This window comes from Triturus cristatus, chromosome 8 (genome assembly GCF_964204655.1).
Source record: "Triturus cristatus chromosome 8, aTriCri1.1, whole genome shotgun sequence".
Lineage (NCBI taxonomy): Eukaryota > Metazoa > Chordata > Amphibia > Caudata > Salamandridae > Triturus > Triturus cristatus.
Genome location: NC_140591.1, coordinates 201,755,611 through 201,776,748, shown reverse-complemented (window position 1 = coordinate 201,776,748; position 21,138 = coordinate 201,755,611).

Below are 21,138 nucleotides of genomic sequence, written 5' to 3'. Positions count from 1 at the left end.
CCAGATTACTTGTCAACGGGGGTCTGACAGATCCCTTTTCCATCACCAGGGGAACGCGACAGGGCTGCCCCATTTCCCCTCTCCTGTTTAATTTATATATAGAACCCTTTGCACAGGTTTTATGAGAAGAACATAACATCATCCCTTTTAAACTAGGAGAGTGGGAAAGGAGAGTGGCACTGTATGCAGATGACATACTAATCTTTACAGCAGATCTTGACAGTGCCTTTAATACGACCATCACACGTGCAGAAGAGTTTGGCTTGATCTCGGGATACGAGATTAACCCAAGTAAAACTGAGATCATGGTATGGAATATGGAACCCATGTCTCATCACATCGTCCCTAACATGAGATACCTAGGAATTAGAATAACTCAGGAAGTGGAAAAGATCCCAGAATGTAACCTTAAATTTTTTTTTAAAGAATGCCAAATTCAGTTGAACTCATGGGTGCATCTCCCTTTATCAATATTGGGTAGGATTAACTTGGTTAAAATGTCTATCCTCCCCAAGATCTTGTTTCTCTTCGGTGCTATCCCTCTGGCCTTTGATATGAAACAATTGGTAAAATGTCAAGGAGATTTAAATTCATTTATCTGGAAGAATAAAACTACTAGGATAGCATGGAAGAAGCTTAGGCGGAAGAGGGAGAAGGGGGGTCTGGCTATGCCCGATTTGCAATATTACGCATGGGCATTTCAGTTGTCTCATTCTCGTATGCTGTTGAAGACACCCACTAGCACTACAGAGGGACACCTGTTCCGGGCTATGCTGAGGGGCTTAGATTTGTCAGAAGATGGCTTTATGTTTAAATTCGGAGACCATAAATACTTCAAAAAAGTTAAATTAAAAATCCTTCGGTCATTAGCTAGTAGCTGGTTAGCAATAAGAAGGAGAATAGGGCTGGGTTACTTTTCAGGAAAGGCTCCAATATGGGATTCCCCCGGCACTCCTGCATGCCTCCGTGACAGCTTGAGCATGCCCTTAAGAGATGCAGGGTTTCTGACGTGGGGGGATCTACTGGATGGTGCTGACCTCCCTCCTTGGGATGTGCTCTATGAGATGGGTGGGCCCGGACTCTCAAAATTTAAGTATATTCAATTGAGAAGCTGGGCACAATCACAGGCTAAGAGTACAGCGCCTTTAGGAAGGGAGAGTAATCTAGAGGAGCAACTGGTTTCAAAGCCTAGAGTAAGAAGGGATGTCTCTTTTTGGTACTGGGCAATAGTAGAGGAAGTAGATGGCGAGTTTAAACTAGCAGATGTTCTATGGGGGCAGCAGATGAGCATGCAATGTGAATCGATTTGGAGGGACTCATTCAATACACTGTTTAGAACTGTTAAACCTGCTTGGCTTAGGCGTAATCACATCTTTACAGCCCATAGAGCTTATCTTTCTCCTCTTAGGCTATCAAAATTCCAGCCCGATAAAGCATGCAATAAATGCGGCCTCCTCGCAGCATCGGACATACATATGTTTCAAGACTGCCCTCTGTTACAGGAATTCTGGGGCGAAGTTTTTTCATCAATGGAATCCATTTTTAGGGTTCCTCTGACCATCAGTTTACCCTTAATCATTTTTGGTCTGGTTGATACTATTAGGGGGTCTGCAAGATCTTTACTTTTCTATGCGATTCTTATCGCTAGAAGACAAATATGCAAATACTGGGTTGAGGCCTCACCACCGACTCACTCAGAATGGTTGACATCATTGTATGAAGTGTCTAAAGTGGATATGGCTAGATCCTGCAACAAGAAAAATCAGTTTTTTTGGGATTTACTGAGGTCATGGAGATAGGAGTCCGGGTTTTTTTTTTTCCTTTTTTTTTTCCCGGGTCCTATGATTATGCCTATATTTCTCCTCGGACTAACAACAAAAGAGCCTCCCAGCATTATGGTCCGGCAGGATACGAAATATCCTTGGTGGAGTGAAAACAAACCTCCCTTGAGCAATTGGAATCCCTTCGGCTGAGGTGCTGTAAACAAAACAGCTGGCTCAACGGGATATTCTATGTGGGGTAAGGCAAATGAGGACAAAAAAAAAAATAAAATAAAAAAAAAAAAAATTGGTAGTTTCATTCTCCTTATATGGCCATAGAGGCAAAGCAGAAGATGACTGATGCAAACCTACAGTTGCACCATACCTTGTTATATCCAAATTTATTGGAGTATCCTTATTATGTGAATTGATTCCAGTCCCCAAGATACTAGTAATCTGACCAGAATGGGTAGATGGATCAGAAGGGCTTGAAGGATGTCTACCTGCATTTAAGGCGTCCAGCCTTCCCAGTCAATCTACGTCCTACAGTGGGGCGTATCGGTTAGATACAGGGATATTGAAGAGAGAAAAATGATGCTGGTAACTAGAGGAAGTAATATAGGAATTCACACCCCGTCTTACATAGTCAATTGAAGACTGATGGGTGCCCGCCCTCCGGGAACATGGGTAAAAGAAATCTAGGGTAAGGGCTTGGATAGTCGTGAGATGTTCCCTATGGATCGGGGATTGAAATGCTAATCTTTGGATACTTTCTGGGTGCCTAAAATTTATAATCACACAGTCCCCACAGATGGACTTATGTGTAGTGCCCACCCAAGCAACCCTCCTTACCATCAAGATCTCACCTGCCTGATCATATGGGAATTGCTTATTTTTAGCCAGCCAAAACAGAATCTTATTGGGTAATTCTAACTGAGATTCTTTATGCCCTTTCTTGAGTTCCGGTATTCCTGCCAAAATTATTACATAAGGGACAGCCTCAGGGGGTAGATTGATTATAGGAAGACAGGATTGTTGAGTCGCAAAACCACCTCCCCCTGCATTCCCTATAGCAGATGGCAGGGCACTTGTATCAGTAACGGTTGCATTTCTGCCTGTTGGTAAATTGCGGATTGGCGGCGCCCTCACAATATTGGGAATGTTCTCCTGCGAACTTTGGGTTGATAACCGGGCGAGCCCTTGTCCACAGGCTGGAGTCTCTCCTATGACATTTACACTGCTAACTTCAAGATTTAGAAGAGCTCGGTCTTGAGGCAATTTACTAAATTTAGATGGCTGCAATACCCGGCTGGGAAGTGATTCCTGTGTAGTAGAAAGCCCATCGTTATGTATGAAAGCTGTAGGATTTGCCATGAGTTCCTGGTTAGTGTGGGCTTGCGGTAAATTCTTGATGAGTGCAAGATTCTGTAGAAGTTGGAAAATGGGGGCGATCTCTTCCCTTACGATCACTCTATACTGGGCTAAAAAATCGGCCATTAGGACTTGGGCCCAGGGAGGATAGGTCTGGTGTAGCGGGGACTTGGGAGAATTATTCAGAGGAATTCCACTGTTGGTTAACCTCACAGCACCTCGAGCGGACCCTCCCCTTGTTTTTTTCCCTTTAGGGCCCCAATTTTTATCTTGTTTTCTTTTCCTAGATTTACAGCCCTTAACAGTAGTACCCTCAGTACAAGACTCAATGCTTGGTGTGGAGATATGTTCAATATTAGATGGAGCCGCACTTTGACAGTCATTCTGTTCTAAAGAGTTTGTTGGATCAATTAGGGGAAGTGGCGTCAGATGAAAGCAATTGGGCGTAATTGAAAGACGTCTTTCAGTCTGTTCTATTTCAGATGTAACAACTCCTATCGCCTTCTGGAGCATGAAATCAATTGTTGTGGGCACTAATGGTGAAGGTGGATTAGGCTTTGGCTAGACCGCTTGACTGCACAGGCACGTCTCCCCTGGATACGTAAAGGGGGATTTGGGGGAGCCATCGCAACACAAAAGAAAATAGATGATAGTTGCACAGACTGTCATGAATCAGTCCCCGGTCCGATACTCCTCAGGATTTGGGCGACGCTATATGGGGTCCACCTCTCGACGTCACCAACTTCCTGCACTAAAGGCACGGAAGACTGGAGCAATCAAGCGAGGGAAGGGAAGGATGGGAACAGCGGGGAGTAGAACCTGTAAAGAAAAATGAACATACAAACAATAACAATAATATACTGCAAGACCAATTAACTACTCTCGATAAGTCTCGCTACCAATTCACCAGGTCTATTAAAGGAGCTTCCTTAGTTCCTCATATACACGCACACCACAACTCGATGCATGCTGACCAAAACAATAAGTATCCCCCGTATCTTTGGGGTTTGTGTACCTCTATATCGTTAGAAAAACTAGAGAGGATCTGCTGTCTCCTACTCTGCCTTTGTTTGCAAGAGAGGCTCTGGTCCTATCAGGACGCTGTGGCTGAGCACCCTTATATCGTTCTACACACACTCTCGTGGAGCACGCTATCAGAGAACCATAATTGTCTGTTCTACTGTTCCTGTTTCGAGTGTGCAACGATGGCTGCCGAAATGTCCCTTCAGCGCAAGTCCTGTATGATATATCTAAATGACACCCAGCCTGAATATGAACCTGTCCTATACCTAAGTGCTGTACATGGCGGTTTCCTCACCGCTCTTGATATCTGATACCACACATGTGTAGTTTAATCCAGACCTTTCAGGTTTTTGTTGCAGGGACTCTGTCTCTTGACCGTAGCTTAGGTCAATATGCCCCTCGAATGAGAACCTGTAGTGTTATGCGAGTAATCACACTTCTCGGGATCCGTGAGCACACCCCCCCCCCCAGGGATTAGCGCATTTCACCCCAGATACTTGCAGTTAGTAGATACCCCGGACTTCGCCTTTGGTGTACACGCTGTCTTCGCGTGTAACACGGACTCCGCCTGCTGCACTTTCCAGTTGCCGTAGCGACTCGCAAATGCCTCCGGTCCTGTCTCTTTCAATGGAAAGCAAGTACCGTCTGTACTGACCCCCAGGATTTACGGTTTCACCGCCTGTGACTCTGATGCCGATCTCTTCGGCCGAAGCGACCGCAATCTCTGCGGATCTCAATCCAAATGCGGGAAAAAACTGTAACGGGACCCCGCTCCTCGAGTTTCCAGTTAGTCAATTACGCACAACGTCGTGCGTGCGTCCTGGGCGTTTTATGCCCTTGGATCCGCCCACTATGCGCAGGGGTTTCTGGGAGTCGTAGTTTTGGTAGGCACGGTGGGCCTGGATCCCGACACAGACAGCGGGCCAACCAGGTCCTAATAAGACTCACAGTACCTTATATTTGACAAGGAGATATGGAGCCCAAGGATCCAGGGGTTAGAGGGGAAGCCCAGCCCAGCCTCTTCCAGGCGATGACGGGCAAGGACAGGCCCACCCTTGGCCCGGGCTTCTCCCGGGCACGGCTCATGCGCGTCCCACGCTGCGCGGGTGAGCGCCGCTTTTAGCGCGACTGGAGCTGGTGTCTCCTCCCTCCTGGGAGTGGTGCAGCCTGGTCCTGGAAGTCCTTAAAGTGCGGTGCAGACAAGAAGATTGAGCGCGTCCCTCGCCGCGCGGGTGAGCGGCGCTTTTAGCGCGATTGGAGCTGGTGTCTCATCCCTCCTGGGAGTGGTGCAGCCTGGTCCTGGAAGTCCTTAAAGTGCGGTGCAGACAAGAAGATTGAGCGCGTCCCTCGCCGCGCAGGTGAGTGGCGCTTTCAGCGTGACTGGGGCTGGTGTCTCCTCCCTCTTGGGAGTGGTGCAGCCTGGTCCTGGAAGTCCTTAAAGTGCGGTGCAGACAAGAAGATTGAGCGCGTCCCTCGGTGCGCGAGTGAGCGGCGCTTTTAGCGCGACTGGAGCTGGTGTCTCCTCTCTCCTGGGAGTGGTTCAGCCTGGTCCTGGAAGTCCTTAAAGTGTGGTGCAGACAAGAAGATTGAGCGCGTCCCTCACCGCGCAGGTGAGTGGCGCTTTCAGCGCGACTGGAGCTGGTATCTCCTCCCTCTTGGGAGTGGTGCAGCCTGGTCCTGGAAGTCCTTAAAGTGCGGTGCAGACAAGAAGATTGAGCGCGTCCCTCGCCGCGCGGGTGAGCGCCGCTTTTAGCGTGACTAGAGCTGGTGTCTCCTCCCTCCTGGGTGTGGTGCAGCCTGGTCCTGGAAGTCCTTAAAGTGCGGTGCAGACAAGAAGAATGAGCGCGTCCAATCAACATTGTAGAAGGTGCTAAATCCATTGGATTTGTTCTAGAAACACACCTAGACTTGCTGGACCACATCAATAGCCTATCAAAGGGAGCAAAAGTCCTACTCAATCTTCTACGAGGGATCAATCGATTCATCGCATCTGATTACTTCAATCAATCAATCATGGAATTCTGAAGCGCGCTATTCGCCCGTGAGGGTTTCAAGGTGCTGGGGGCAGGGGGGTGGTGCAGCTCTGAGTTAGCCAAAGAGCCATGTCTTGAGGCTCTTCCTGAAGATATGTAGAGTAGGGGAGTGTCTAATGTTGACCGGGAGCTTGTTCCAGGCCTTGGCCGCTCTAGTTTTGCGGATGTGCGGGGTTTCCACTACGGCGAGGTTGGCGGAGCGGAGGTTTCTTTTGGGTACATGGAAGGAGACTCTTTCGTTGAGGTATTTGGGTCCGGTGTTGTGGAGAGATTTGTAGGCGTGGGTGAGTAGCTTGAAGGTTGCTCTCCTCTAGATGGGGAGCCAGTGTAGGCCTCACAGGTGTTAGGTGATGTGCTCATGTTGTGAGACGCGAGGACGAGTCTGGCCACGGTGTTCTGGATGGTCTGGAGTTTGCTTAGCAGGGATTTGTTGATGCCAGCATAGAGGGCATTCCCGTAGTCCAGTCTGATAGTTTTGAGTGCATGGGTGACGGTTTTTCTGGCTATGTGGGGAGATCCACTTGAAAGTCTTGCGAAGGATGCAGAGGGTGTGGAAGCAGGTGGAGGCAACGGCGTTGATCTGGCAGGTCATGGTAAGTGAGGAGTCGAGTATGATTCCAAGGTTCCGGGCATGGTCTGTGGAGGTGGAGGGGTTGCTGAGGGCAGTGGGCCACCAAGTGTTGTCGCAGACTGAGGAGGTGGGTCCAAGGACGAAGACTTCTGTCTTCTCCGAGTTGAGCTTCAGACAGCTGCTGCTCATCCAAGCTACAACGTCCTTCATTCCTTCCTGGAAGCTGAGTCTGGTGTCTTCGTGGTTCTTCGTAAGGAAGAGTAAAACTAGTTGCTCAATCCTTAGCTTCTCAGGACTAGACTATGATAACTCACTTTCGGCAGGAATCTCCAAAACTCATCTGACACTCCTTAGAGCAACACTACACACCGTGCCAGAGTACTTTCAGGATCCAGGAAATTTAACCATATCTCACCCATTCTGTCGTCTTTCAGGGTTGCCCCTAGAAAATAGGATCCTTTCCAAACTAGACTGCATCATGCATAAAGCGCTATTCAAGACCAGCCTTCTATACCTCAGTCAGAAACTATGAAGTTCCAGAGGTCAACGCAGAAGAAGATTGAACTCGCTAACTCTAGAACACCCTGCCATAAAGAAATGAGGATCGATCAAACATTCGTTCTCACTCTGCACATTAAGAATCTGGTACTTCACACCTCCCAACATCAAAACGATTCGCTCGTGCAAACCTTTCAAAAAGAAAATGAAAATACTGCATACAAAGCCAACTCTAGCTCTCTCTATGTTGACTTGACTTACCGATCTTCTCTAAATTATATTCCCCGTTACCATTTTGTTTGATTTTTGATTCTCTGTGAAAGGCGCACCATCTGTAAATAGGAACCCTATAACGCAATGTGGCATGGAGTATCACCCATCTTATTAATTGTAGTAGATTTCTCTTATCCTTATATCCTCCCCCCACCACCCATCTTCCCCATATGTTCCTCTCCTCTCACGATTTAGCCTTATTTTTCTGTTCTATCGCGCCTCTTCTAATGTCACAGTTTCCTATGTACAGCTCTCTGATACCCTTACGTCTTGTTAATGCTATTTAAAACATACATCAAAATAATTAGAAGACTTCATGTGCAGAGATGAAAGGATAATGGTACCCTTGGGCTCTGCAAGTTTCAACAGCCACTTGTGGAACCCCGATACCAAGACAAAAACTGATAGAAGATAGAGAGAGAAAGAGAGAGAGAGGTAAATGGGGAGTCTAGAAGTAGGAGTATGCTTCTGGTTTGATGTGCAGCATAACAGTAACAAAGCAGGTTTAGTTCTTAAGTGCAGTTGAAGTGCCACTCTACAGAGGGCCATGCTGTTCTCCACTTCACTGTCTCCACAATGCCTGTCCAGAGGGCCCTGTGCTTCACTGTCCTTACCAAACCCTACTTTCTCAATGCTTCACCTCAGCTAGACATTGGAGGACGGATGATATTTGCACACATTTTACCCACAGGATCTTTGCATCTTGAGGTAGCATTCAGACCCCAGAACCATTAGCGAGTGTAATTTGGGCTCAGTTTTTAATCAGTGGTAAAGCAGATTGGAATAAATCAATCTGTGTTAATGTGCTCACTATTGTCACGAACTATCTACTGGATTCCTTTTTTCCTAGAGTGTATTTGTAAGTAGGTCCTTTGCATGTTCTCATAACATACAATCCTGTACAAGAAGCATGCACAGAAGTAATCAGACCAATGTGTAAATCCTAACCAGTAATGATTCATTATGCAACGCCATGCATGGTTTTAACTCTTTCATCTGCATGAACATTCCATTCATGGCAGCTCACCTCTAGGAATTCAGAAATCCATCACCCTCGAATTAATCATTCACCACAATGCCAGCCTTTACAGGGCACCATCCATGACGACAGGCAAGGTTAAACGCACAGTGGCATAAAATACCTCATTTAGAGCCAGGTGTACAAACCGGAAACAAAAACGCACAGGTGCATATCAATCCGGAAGCACTTTCCTCACGATTTCCTTATTATTGTCATTCTGTACAACAAGTCGTGTGGGACTTATTCAAATCCAGAGTATTCCTCCAGAGGTATGAAGGCTCTGTAATCTACTCAATCACACTCACTGCAAACCGTAATGCATCCTGAATATCGAATAATCAATAATGACATATAGATGATTGATAAATAATGTGCTGGACAAGGAGAATGTCCTTCATACATGTATTGTATTCATACATATACAAACAGAAATGGGTATAGTGTGAAAAGGGGACTCAGTAGTGAACCACTCCTAACCTGAAAATGTATTTACTCCTGCCTTTCTGAGGATTACATTTCAGAGTGTTTTAAGGGTGGGTAAAATACGTATACAGTGGATGTGAATACTCACACACACTCATGGAATGCAGCAAAATCTCCCCTTTTATCGAATTTGTGATTTCAGAAATCCAGTCACACTGCCCCAACTCCAAATTTACAAATGCTCTTTGCGAATGTAGCATTCTACTAATTTTTCTTTGGATCTGCATTGGAATTTTTCCACACCAAGGTACAGTTTGAACACGTAAGATTTGAAAAAAAACTTAATTTGATCCAGAATTTTGGGCATTTTTTTTTTTTCAAAAAATTAAAGAGCATTTTATTTTAGACAAATATACCGCCATGTGTACAATTTAAAATTGTTTACCTTTGCAATACAAATATTATTATTGTTATTATTTTTAACTCTTTTTATTGATAATAGGGCATAAGTTAAGCGGTTGCAAGCTGCCGTATGTTAAACCTTTCACGTCTCTTCTCATATTAATATACACATGATCACATTACATTCAATACATTATATTTGGTAGATAGTTGCGAGCAGACTCCTTCCGCCCGCCACCCTCAGTCAGAAGCTGTATCCGTTACGGTCCAAGGCGGAGTACAGATATTCCCCCTATACGTGTTCCAAGCTCCCCATATTCTCTCCCACTTCTTGGGACAGCCGCGGCGTACATATGCCGCCTTCTCTGCCACCCTGGCCCCATCCATATCTTTACACCAGTCGTGGAGTGTTGGAGTGGATTGTGACCCCCATAATTTAGCTATATTTCGTTTTGCGAGCATCATCCCAAGCGTTGCCCAGTCCTGTGAAGCATGAGTGAGGTCTGTGGGCTCCCAGACATTTAGGAGACATCGCTTGGGCTCAGGTAGCACTGAGACTCCACCCACTTGAGTAATGGTTCGCATAACTGCCGTCCAGTAGGGCACTATTCGTGGGAACTGCCATAGTGTGTGGTAAAACGTACCCTCCACCCCACAGTTCCGGAGACAAAGCACATTTTCGGCCCCCCCTATTTTATGTAGGATCACTCTGGTATAGTATGTTCGGTGTAGTATTTTTAGTTGCACCAGTCTTAGTCTGGAGGATATCGCTACTTCGCGCAGTGAGGAGAGCACCTCCTGCCAGTCTGTGTCATCTAAGTCCCCAAGTTCGTTGGACCATCGTTCATGGAGGGCCGTCATAGGATCTGGTAAATTGTTGGCAAGTTTGCGGTAGGTAAGGGAAGTGGCCTTCTTGGCCAGGTAATCTGTCAACAACCTGTCCTCTGGGGGGAGGCCTCCGGAAGTATGGTACCATCTGGTATAGCTGCCCTTAGTGCATGCCTGATCTGTGTGTATCTAATAATTTCAGAGGGTGCCAGTTCAAACTGTTCTTGGAGGTGGGCGAAGATAGCTACCTCTCCCTTGATCCATAAGTCCCCCACCGCTGATATGCCGATAGAATCCCAACGGCGGAAGCCCTTACTATTCCAAAGTCGTCCTAATCGTTGTGTTTCCCAGGGTGGAGTTAGTTGGGTTAAGACACCGTCCCAGCCCAGTTTTTTGAGTGCTATGTACCAAATCTGGACAGTGTGCGTCGTAGGTCCAATCAGTGGGGTAGTCCGCTATCTAGTGTAGAATGCCCGCATTATTCCCCCCCCCCCCAACCCATGTCTGTCCCCTCTAAACGCGGGATCTGTTTGTGGTGCGTGGATCCATTGATTGAGTACCGTCAGTTGAGACGCCCAATAATATAGCTGTATGTTTGGAAGTGCTATGCCCCCATCGTACCAACCCCTAACCAATTTGTTAATGGCAATGCGTGCCAGCTTTTTCCACCAGAGTAAATTAGAGACTTCTGCCACTATTGCCTTAAAGTAGCTTGGCGGAACAAGAAACAGCGTATTCTGCAGGGCATATAGAAACCTGGGAAGCGCCATCATCTTAAAAAGTGCCGCTTTCCCAAGCAATGTCAACGGTAGGGATTGCCAGTGTACCGCGTCACGTTTGAGTCGTTCCAAAGGTAGCATGAGGTTTTTTTCACAAATTCGTCCGACAGCGGCGTGATATGGATTTCTAAGTACTTAAAACCTCCCTGTGTTATCTGTAGATTACACCCTTGCGGGAGCTGTGACGGTGGGCCATGCAGAACATATATAAGCGACTTGGCCCAATTGATGGTGTACCCCGAAACCTGACCAAATAAGTCACATATATTCAGCAGCCCAGGGATGGACCGTCTGGGGGATGCTATATATAATAACACATCATCAGCATATGAGGATATGCGGTCCTCCCATCCATCCGCCCAATGGAGCCCTCGGATATCCGTTGCCCACCGAATCCATGCTGCCAGTGGCTCCAGAGCTAGGGCGAACAAAAGTGGTGAGAGGGGCCATCCCTGATGTGTTCCCCGCCCCAACGGGAAACCCTCCGATAAGTGGCTGTTCGCCGTCACATGAGCCAGCAGCAACCGAGTACTGCAATTGCACCCAGGCGCAGAATTTTGGGCCGAAACCCAAGTGTCTCAGCACTGCAAAGAGGAAGGGCCACTCAAACATATCAAAGGCCATACGGGCATCTAAGGAGAGTATGACAGCTTCTTCCTGAATAAAGGGAATACGCGCCATTACTCCATGTAGTCGTCTTAAATTAGGGGCCGTGTTCCTGTTGGGCATAAAGCCGGATTGGTCCGGGTGTATTAAAGCGGCAAGATGAGGTGTCAATCTGGCCGCGAGGAGTTTAGCGAGGATTTTGGCCTCTGCATTCATTAATGATATAGGGCGGTATGATGCACAGTCCCCGGCAGGCTTCTCAGGTTTATGTATTGCGACTATAGTGGCAACACGCTGATCTTGCGGCAGTTCCCTGCCTCCGGGCTGGTCATGTACATATTTAGAAGATATGGAGTGATGGTGGAAGCAGTTTTTTTTATAGAGTTCGATGGGTATACTGTTAGGTTCCACCGCTTTCCCTGACTGTATTGCTCCAATTGCCAATTGTATCTCATCTGTGGTGAGTTCAGCGTCAAGTGTTAAGGCTGCCTCCGGTGTTAGTGTGGGCATTTTCATATCTTTGATAAAGGCTTGTGCTTCCTCAATCGTCGTCGAGGATGTCAGTGTGTATACCTGACGGTAGTGTTTTGCTAATTCATTCACTATGTCCTGAGGGTCTGTAATGATTTCTTTATCACGTGTATGTAGTTGTGCAATCCACCGACTGGAACGTTCTTTCCTATCAAGCCAGGCCAGAAGTTTCCCCGCCTTATCCCCAACCTCATATATTTTGTGGAATGTGGCCTAGAGTCTAATTTTAGTGTCTTCCGCTAGGTATCTCTTATATTCCTGTTGCTTAAGATTAAGAGCTTGGGCCGTCGTTCTCGCTGGGTGTTGGGCATGAAGCCCCTCCACTTGGGCCAATTCTAGAGTACTTATCTCTGCCTTATTTTCATTTTTGTGACCTACTAGAGATGCGATGGCCTGACCCCTAATGACTGTCTTATAGGCCTCCCAGAGTGTTATAGGGGAATCTACTGAGTGTGCATTGTCGTTAAAATAGTGTTGTGGTGCGGTAGTGATACTTTTAAGGATTTTAGAGTTCTGCAGATATCCCGGATATATGGGGTAAATACGACGTTGGGTCGGAGTCCGGCATGCGTATGTCATCACCACTGGAGAGTGATCTGAAATATCTCTAGGTAGGGTGGTGATATCTAGTATGTTTCCCAGACTGTCCGCTGACGCTAGAATATAGTCTATTCGTGAGAGACTATTGTGTACTCCCGAATGGAAAGTAAACTGTCGGGTCTCGGGGTAACGGAAACGCCAAGTATCAATAAGGTCGAGCGCCTCAAGGAACCCCATGAAGAGAGGGGCCCCACCACTCAGGACTTTGGGGGGCTGACGATCCAGAGTACCAGAGACCACCGCGTTAAAATCTCCACCAATCAGGAGTTCTCCCTCTGACAGGGCGAGCAGAAATGTGCTGAGGGCGGGGAAAGCTACCGAGTGGAGCGCCAGAGGGATATATACTGACACTATGTTGTAAGCCTGTCCCTCCCATTGGCATGCGATGGCTGCGAATTGGCCCTGCGCATCCTTCCATGTCTGTTAATTTCTATCTGGAATTGTTTCCGTACTAGATTACCCACCCCTCGGGATCCCGAGGTGAACTCTGAGTGTACCACCATCTTAAAATCCCCACCGGTCCAGGGCTTTACAGGAAGAGCCCACCAGGTGCGTTTCTTGAAGCAGGGCTACTGCCGGAGCGTGCCGTTTCAAGTATTGTAGAACCATCCCCCTCTTAATCTTATCGCTAAGTCCATGGACATCCCATGTGAATAATGACAGATGGGTACTCAGTGCATGGAGGGGTGTAGGTGGATCAGACCCCACTGAACCTGTACTACCGTTTCTACCACGTCTTGTGTGCTCGTCATTGAAGATGTAGTGACATTGTGTAGGAGTCGTGATGCACAGGTGGTGGTCTCTAACCGCTGCCCATAGTAAACATATAAACCAACAAATAACATAAATCAAAAAACTGTCCCCCCCTTCCCTCACTCCTCCCTGCCTCCCTGCTTGAAGGAACCTTAATTACCCACCTCCCCAACTTCGCAGAGTGCTTAATACCCATCCCCAGTACCGTAATGGGGGAGAGTCATCCGCCTCTCCCGTGAACCTCCCTTGCTTCATCGTTTATCTTACTGGCATTGTCACGTTCAGCAGTCGGTGCGGTCGAGATGCAGCCATGTTATACAGATACTTGTCTCAGAATTGTCTCATGGCCACTCAACCTTCGGCAAAGATACACCCGCCATATTAACACTAATGCAGTGATAGAGTTCTGGGACCGATCTGCCGATCAACATGTGCCGGAAGTCAGTTCAGTCAGCAGCGCCAGTGATCCGTGGTAGTATGGGTGTGCTCATTCTTCTTCGTTCGCCTGTGGTGATCTATCCGTTGCTCCCGTCTCTTCTGGTCTTTCCAATGAGTCCTCCCTCACACGTTGTCCGCCTTTTCTGCCATTGCGATCGGGCCTCGATATCCGGCGCCAGCCCTCCAGCCATTCCTGGGCCTCCTCTGGTGTTACAATAAAACACGCTTTACCCTCGGCCTCTACCCTCAGCGTAGCTGGGAACAGCATTGAGTACTTGAGTCCGCGGTTCCTAAGCTCCTTCTTGACATCGATGAATCCACGACGTTGCTTTGTTACTGCCGCTGTATAGTCCGGAAAGATTGTGATGGTGCTGTGTTCAAGACGCAGTGGTGGAGCAGCACGTGCAGTCTGTAGTATCACGTCGCGATCTCAGTAGTTGAAAATGCGGGCAAGAATGGGTCTCGGAGGTGCCCCCGGCCTCGGCTGTCTCCCAGGAACTCGGTGTGCTCTTTCCACTGAAAAATAGTTGGAGAGACCCCGTGGCTGGAGGTGATTCGTAATAAGGTCTTCAACAAAGAGATCTAGGGCTAGACCACCTGTGCGTTCCGGCACACCTGTGATTCGGATGTTGTTCCGCCTCGAGCGGCCTTCCTGGTCTTCGAGTTTAGCGGCCATCAGTCTGCTGTCCGCTTCGAGTTGTCGAACTTGCTTCTGAGGAGCGGTTGTGTCGCTCATCGCAGTGGTTTCCACCTCCGATACCCTAGTAGTCATTTTATTAAATTCAGCATGAATCAGGGAAAGTTCAGTCGACAGTGACCCAATACGTGAATCCAGAGACGCATGAACGTTGTTTAGTGTGGTCAGAATGTCTTGTAATGTGATTTCCTGATTCCCCGAGGCCACAGAACTTGACGTAGGTGTGGTGCTATGGTCTGTGGACTCTGGCTGTGTCTTGGTGTAAGCATATTTTTCAAGCTTCACCTGGTTCGGGCCCTTTTGGCTTCTACTCCCCATCTCAGCCGTGGTCAAAGCTACTCGAGACGCTCCGGAACTGGGGTGGTACTCACCGCTGCCTGCCAGTGCGCTAACACCGGGCACACGGCCTATCGGGTTTTCCACCCCCGAACAGTCTCCTCACTGCTGTGTCAATGGGGGACAGAGGAAGCCGCCAAAGGTCGTGTGGCTCAGCACTCTCTGGCACTTCTCTTTGAGGCTGTGTTGTGCGTGGCGGGTACACCGCGTTGCTGGTGCAATTCGCTGCGTGGCTGTTAAATTCTACCGCTGTTTATCTATCTTGGGCCGGTGCCTCCATCATGCCTGGAATATAGCTGTGGCCCCGAACCGCAAGTCACTCACCCGTGGTGTGATCTGTAACGGGCTGCCTCATCCGGCACTTTGCCCCGGGGTCCCCAGCGTCTTCAAACCCCCCCGGGGGGAGGAGCGGTCCACAGTGTCAGCAGCTCAAGAGCGTGGGGGCAATGTTTTTAAGTGCGTGCTCTTTTCCACCTGGCAGGGTGCATCAATACGTTTCTAGCCGGTCGCACCGCTCCTAGTTGCTCTTAAGCCCCTGCTGCAGCGCCTCATTGGCCGCCCTGCAGCCGGTTCTCGTGCATCAGGACGCTCACTGGCGTGTTCTGGGCCCGCACATCAGCCGCCAGTCTCTCTCGTTCCTCTGCAAGTTCCGGCCGCGTCACGGAGCGCAGCCTTTGCCGAACTCCCAGGTTCTCGTATCCGCCACTTCCGCGGAGCGTCTGCTCAGCGCCGCACTCCGTCTGATCGAATACCGCCCTGGGGGCTGGTCGGGCCGCCGTCTTTGGTCACGTAATGCGCTCGCTCTTCAGTGGTTTTCAGGTTGCGCAGTTTATCACCAGCAGATCCGGGCCAACTTTAGTCCCTGGCTCAAACCTCCAGGATAGGCCGTGTTCCTCTCACTCAGTGCCGATACGCCGTGGAACGTCTGATTGATTCCAGACTAAGGGCATCAGAGGCACTAGTCATTCCGACACCTCATGCGATGCCTCACGATGACCAACACCAGCGAATGAATGTACGGATTTCTGGGGTAGGTAATCGGGCGACGGAGACTCCCTAGGCTGCGGCCAATTTCTCTGGCTGCTAGCCACGACCGCCAATTTTGGGCATTTTTTGCATTATTAGCTTTAGTCATTGAGTGTTTATGGTCTCTCCTACAATTTTGAAAAAACTTTTTTCTACCCAAAATGTGGTTTACAATCTCTTAGACAGTAGTGTTTTCCCACCTGCTAAAATTACACTTTATCCACTGGTTACTCGGTACAATTAATGTATGGACACCACCATAATCTTGTATCTAAATATATGCATTGCTCTGCTTTATCATAGGAATACGTGAGAATTCCTCTTGAAACGAAGAGTGATAAAGCTAGGATTAAAACAGTGTGAACCTCAGCAGGCAAGTCAGGCTTATCTTCAAATATTCTCAGTATTTTCCTTCTGGCAACAAATGTACCTCTTGCGATAGGAAAGATCTTTCTCACATCCCATGATCTCCCTTTATTTATAATCTGCAATGATGCAAGATAATCCCATTACATTGCATGCATGTACTTAATGTTTTTAGCATTAATTGTATGTACCCAGTTTACCGAGAATGTGTGTAACAAAATAATTTTCTTTGATTATTTCCAGTCTTCTATATAATGACACGTTCTCAAGAGGTCCATGCAAAAATATAAATTTGTACATGTACATGCTGATCAATATATACATTAGTGTTATATTCTTATTAGAAACCCCAAATATTACAAAGACAGTTCTAGGTCTACACTGTTCAGAATAAGGGAACAAGATTATGAGGAAAAAACCACCATGACATAATAATATAGCAGTATGATTAAAATAAATGGCATAAAAAAGGGAGAGGTAGAGAAAGAATGGAGAAACAAGCGTTCATCCACAACAGTGAAGCAGCAGAGAAAAGAAGTCAAATTCAGCATAAATGTGGGTGCTGGATAATTGACACCTTCTTAACCCCTTCTCTGTGGGCGTAATTCCCCCAAGGTGCGGGGGGGGAGGGGTCCGCGGCGCCGCTGTGCTCGCGACGAGCTCAGCTCGTCATGACTCACAGTGGAGCTGTGCTCATGACAAGCTGAGCTCGTCACAACCCCGCCCACTGATTAATTCTCCCTCACAGGCGGGGAATTTATCGCGCGTGGGCGGGCCGCGGCCGTTATGACGAGCTCAGCTCGTCATGAGCACAGCTCCACTGTGACTCATGATGAGCTGAGTTCGTCATGAGCATGGAAGGAGTTACAGAACGATACATCCTGTTGTCATGCTTAAAATCACAACGATATTTTCGTATGTTTGAGATGAGGGTCACTTGAGACATGTGGCTTTCAAGTATGGTCCTTGCTTGTTCTTTTTTAATATCTCACGGGAACACTGATTTCTGTAATATCGTTTTGATTTTAAGCATGAGGACAGGAAGTATTGTTCTTTAAGAACGTGTAAATTATCTGCATGTTTTTGTACAGTCAAATGAAGAGACATTTGCTGTGTTCTAATTGCTATGTTAATGAAATTGGATGATATATAATTTCTTCGCTATTTCCTCATTTACATTTAATTGATTTTCAGAACATTTACCCCTGATGAAGGGCTTCCATAGCCCAAAATGCTTTGGGATGGGACGGGATGACATGAAAATGAATGTCACTATTGATGAACAGAAAAGAATGAATTACTTTTCTGAATAAGGTGGTATCATACACATGAATACCATGGATTTGATTAATTAAAAAAGCTAATATTCAAAAATTGGATGACTTTGGGATTTATTGTTAATAAAGAACCCTCATCCTGGAGGGGCATTTTACCAGTGATGAAGAGGACGAACTCCAGATAGGGAACGCTGGACTTAAGTTCATTTACTTTGCACTCAAGGATCAGAGAATGTACCCTTCTGCACGCTCTAAACTGAGTAACATTGGAGACTTATTTGAATACATTGGAGTGCGTAACCCCACATACTAGTGAGTACACTTTACTTACACAGCACCCTGCCCTATGGGTTACCTAGGGCCTGCCTTAGGGGTGACTTATGTAAGATAAACGGAAGTTTAAGACTTGGCAAATAATTTTACATGCCAAGTCGAAGTGGCAGTAATCTGCACACACAGGCTCTGCAGCGGCAGGCCTGAGACAGGTTTGAAAGGCCATTTGTGTGGGTGGCACAATCAGTGCTGCAGGTCCACTAGAAGCATTTAATTTACTGGCCCTGGGTATATGGTATACCACTTTACAAGCGACTTACAAGTAAATTAAATATGCCAATTGTGAATACACCAATGTTTCGATGTTTAGGGAAGAGAGCACGTGCACTTTAGCACTGGTTGGCAATGGTAAAGTGCTCAGAGTCCTAAAGCCAACAAAAAGGTCACAAAAAGAGGAGGAGGAAGGCAAAAGGTTTAGGAGGACCCTTCAGAGAGGGACATTTCCCAACAAGCACAAATTAAAAGTTGGTGGCAACTCATTCGCAAATGGGAAGGTGTTCCCTTGGGATGCCTTCCCCATTAGGAATGTCTGAATTAAAAAAAAAAAAGAAAAGAAAATGAAACGTTGCATTTTTCTTTTGAAACACACCTCTTTTTCCTTATATGAAAATGGGCTGCATTTGAAACAAAAATTGCTTTATTTAAAGCAATCTCAGACATGGTGGTCTGCTGACCCTAGCAGGCCACCATTCTTGTGAGGGTAACAAATCCTAGTGGGTCACAAATTGCGACCTACCTTATTAATATTCATGAGGTAGGTCTATTTGCATCCCACTAGGAATCGCTAATTTGGAAATCAGGGCCAGATTCCACTCTAGTACATAAGTAATAGCAAGTCGCGAAAAATGATAATGGTATTACTAAAGTTCGTACATCTAGCCCTAATAGCATGAGTAGGCATCACTCTGCGTTTGTTCCCTTCTGTACATCATGGCTGTCTGTTCTGGGGATGAAACATTTTTTTCATAATCCCTCAAGGGAAAAATATAGAATCTCAAATTAAAATGATCAATTAATCATTTTTAATTTAATCTGATCTCTCCAGTGTGAGATCCAACTCTCATACGAAGCATATTGCTTGGTTTATGGTAAGTCGTTTTTTAGGCACTACAAATGAGGATATTTATGTGCATCAGATTAGGTAATATTTTAACAAATGACAAGACCACCATATGGAAAAGTAATACTGTTTTCTGATGGATAGTTCTAACTGCAGATTCCTCACCTCTGTAATATTCCCCAGGCGTCAGACTGGATCTGGAAAATTTGTAAGCAGGACTCCTGGGCACCATTAGGTGGCATCTGGCAGCTCCGCATTAATGTTGCTCTGCTCACAAAGCGATGGCGGAGCCTTATTTAGGCGCCACAGATGGAGCCTGACGTCAGTTTCCTTTTTTTTGTGCCTTCAGACACAGATCCAGAGCACTGTTCATACGGCTGCAACAAGATTTCCTTAACTGTTTTTTCCTCAATGTTACCAGTGTGCAATGGGAATATCCTCTCCTAAAATTACAGGGTTCACACCTTGTAGGGATGAGGGCGTGGCCAAGACAAAGATACCGTGAGACTTGTCTCAGTATGGCACCAGGCCTGTAGATCTATTTCAACAGTTATCCTGTACAAAATAAGGTGTATTACTCACAGGCATTTAGCCCCATGGCCTGCTGGTGAAGCCCTGCTGTCCTGCAACTGGCTAAGGACCACAGGAACAGCAGACAGAGGTGGATCAGACTTTTATAAGGTTTTTTATCAGCAGTAGAGATTTGTTGTCATCCAAGGAGCGGAAGGGCTCTCATACTGGTAGCCCCTCTCAAGTATTGAATGGTCTGTTTTGGCTAAAGAGAGCAGCAAATTGTATGGTGCACCATGAATGATGACTATTAATGTTAGACAATTCCAATAGTATGCTGGACCCACACAAATAAAGAGCTCCCCTGACTGGGCACATGATACCCAAGTGTCCAGTGTCAGGCATACCACCAGTGGAGACATGGTGAAGCCAAAAAGAAAGAATCCAGATGTCCAACATGGTTGCCTCTAATATAAGTGACAGAGACACCAGTCCTTCCACATATTAGGGACACAACTGGGGAAAACACTGTGGTAAATATAGTCAATATCGCAAGCAATGTTGGATACAAAGGGCACCCTAGAAATCGAAGTCAATACAGTAGACATTGACATTTCTCACCTTAGTGAAGATCATAAGAACCTAAAGGCAAAAGTGTTGACTAAGGTGACCTCCCTAGCAGAAACAGTTATGGCCACAGCTGCACTGAAATGCACAATAGAAGAACAACAGAAAAAGATCCACAAACTACAGTCCCAGATAGGAGACGTGGAAAGCAGATCATGCAGATAAAATATCTGGGTGGAGGGCCTGCAGAAGGGGGCAGAAGGACCAAGCACAGAGCTAGTCCTGGAAGAATGTTTATAATGGTTGGCCAACAAAACTTACTCGGTAAAGGGCTAAACCCCTCCTCTGCAGGTGAAGTGAATTTCATATTTTCCATGACTACACAAGGAAAACCCAATGATAGGGGAGCTCCTTCTTGTCTGGTAAGTGGAAGCTACGCCAATTAGAACTGCCATAGGCCTTGCTGTTCCCGGCACAATTTTGAATAGTGAGAGACAACGTTGCACACTTATTTACTGCTCCTGAATAGGTATGGCTGTGGCTTGAGTGCATGGTAGTGCAGACAAACTAGAGCTGCCACGACGATGCAGAGGTGGGGTAGAGGTCGGGGGCGGTACTGGTGCTGCAGCATCAGTAAACCAACAAAAGAGCAAGTGGCAGATGAATGAGCACAGATTCTTTAACTGTTGACACAGTGCAGGTCTCCCCTCGATCCAACTGACACGAAAAAACCATGCCCTTATGAGAGAGGATGACTGTTAGACCTATCAGCTTTAGGGCGGTCTGCCCCCAAACCTTTTGCCTTCACTCCTCCTGTTTTGCTGAATTTGTTTTTGTTGGCCTTAGGACTCTACCAAATTTGCCTCTTATAACCAGTGCTAAAGTGCTTGTTCTTTATCCTTTAAACATGGTAAAATTAGCTTACAACCAATTGGCACATTTCATTTACTTAGTAGTCCCTAGTAAAGTGGCACTACAGGTACCCAGGGTCTGTAAATTAAATGCTACTAGTGAACCTGAAGCACTGATTTTTCCACCCACTTAAGTAGCCTTTTA